General features: G+C 33.4%; 1 pseudogene; it reads left to right on the forward strand.

The window, feature by feature from the left end:
- Positions 1–484: 484 nt before the first annotated feature.
- LOC141696358 (cyclic nucleotide-gated ion channel 4-like) lies at positions 485–1,867 on the forward strand (annotated as a pseudogene).
- The last annotated feature ends 409 nt before the right edge of the window (positions 1,868–2,276 follow it).

The raw sequence follows: 2,276 nt of genomic DNA on the forward strand, positions 1-2,276 counted from the left end.
GTCATCGGTACCCTAATCGGAAGTTAGTTTTGTGCTTGAGATTGATGAGAGACGATCGAATTATTTCGCAGAATATGGAGGATGTGGTTAAGAAAGGCTCAATTCTCTCTATTAGCTTACAATCTCTAAAAGCTTGTTGATGTTAGTACTGATTTTCTATACTTATATTATTGGTCATGGAGCTATTTCTAAGGTATAATTCATTTGAAATCGATGTGGCTAAGGTTCCAATTGGAGTTTATGTTACTGTCACTTCTTTGAAGAAAGCTAGTTTTTGATTTTCACTGTGCAATAAACCTTCCTATATTAGATCATAGATTTTTTCTTTATAATCGCCATTTTGCTTTTTAAAATTTTGTACAAAGTTAGAAATTTCCGTGTTGCGTTGGGATTGCAGGAACCCAACTCATTGCAAATAATGATGTTGCTAGTTGGATGAGTGAAGATTTTGACACTTTGTAACCGTAAAGTTACATCAAACAAAATGTGGCACTTCAATGGGGTCTATTTGGTTTGGTTTTGTTGTATCATTTCTATTAGAATTTATTTTGATAATAAAAATATTTTTGACATGATCAACTAATATACTTTTTTAAACTTGAATTAAGAATACACAAATCAAAGACTTAATGCAAAAACTTGGATATATTACAGGTTGTGTTATGGATAGTAATCCCATCTTTACTTAAGAAGGGTTCGACAACATAAGTGATGACAATATTCCTAGTAATATTTCTTATCCAGTACTAACCAAAGATCTATCACTCTGTTTACCTATTGCGCCGAATGCTAAACCTCTCTGGCTACAATTTTTGGTACAGTTTGGTGGGGAATAGCTCTAAATTTGATCGAGTATTTTGTCGCCTCACATGTAAGTTCTCAAATTTCCACTCCTCGTGGAATACGATCTTCGGGACTGTGATCTGTACATTACTTGTGGTTGATGAATACAGATATGTATTTTTCTTTTGCTTCTTATTGAATTACTAAATTAATTATGAAATATAAACCATCTTCTTAATGCGTGCAGGCCGTGGGAGCATGTTGGTACTTGCTAGAAATCCAGAGGGCTACAAAGTGCTTGACAGAATAATGCATGAAATCACAAATTAGTTGTGTACCTAAATTTTTATCTTGTGAAAACAATATTATTTATGGAGCAAGGCACATGGTGAGAGATAGTAGACGACTCTTATGGGGAGAGAACAAATATAAGAGAACAAATAAGCGAGGTTTGTGTGTCTACTGTCTGATGACAAGTTTGGTTATGGTGCTTTGAAATGGATAGTTCAACTTGTGATTAATGAAAGTCATTTGGAGAAAACCCTTTATCCTATATTTTGGGGTCTTATGACTCTTAGGTAATTTCTTTTTAGTGTTATTTTTATGAATTTGATTTTTTTTCTTATAGTGCTTTTGAAGCTTATAAACTATGATGCATTATAAAATATTGAAACAGTACATTTGGGAATCTGGAGAGCACAACAAAATGGTTATAAATTGTGTCTATCATCATTGTTCTTACGACTGGACTCAACCTAGTCACCATATTGATTGGTAATATTAAGGTATAATCATGTGAGTTGATATATGTTTCTTTTCATATGCCCCTATAATGAGCTTGTAAATATATGTTATCTACTTTTAAATATAGGTGTTTTTTCATACAAAAACCTCAAAAAAATAGGCAATGCATTTAAATATGAACGTTGAGTGGTGGATGAGGAAGAGGCATTTTCCCCAAGAGTATAGACAGAGAGTGCGCAACTATGAGCGGCAGCGGTGGGCTTCCATGCACGCCATTGATGAATGTGATATTATTAGGAGGGACATTAAGTATCATCCCTGCTTGGACCTGGTCAGGTAGGTAATTTATTAAATGAGATTTATAAATTCTTTACAGACGAAGTACCAGATCCTTAGGTAAGTAGTGTAAATCATAAAGATCATGTATTTAATTTTAATTACTTGTAGAAACTGTTAGATCTATCTATGTATTTATTGAAGATAAACGACCAATTAAGCCCTCTATTAACATATTAGTATTTTGGGGTAGTTGACTTATAATTTGGTAACAGATGCCTTCAGTTTTTCTGTATATCTATCTAGCAATTCTATTATGAACTACAAAGGATAATTATTTCCAGAGCCATGAAATTTATTACTTATAGTTTTTCTCACTGTCTGCTTGCAGAGGATGCTGAACTAACTCCTCTTTTACGCCTTGGAGTGGGAGCTTGTGCTGGAATAATTGCTATATCAGCAACTTATCCTAT

This window comes from Apium graveolens, chromosome 11, assembly GCF_009905375.1.
Source record: "Apium graveolens cultivar Ventura chromosome 11, ASM990537v1, whole genome shotgun sequence".
In the NCBI taxonomy this organism is placed as follows: Eukaryota; Viridiplantae; Streptophyta; class Magnoliopsida; order Apiales; family Apiaceae; genus Apium; species Apium graveolens.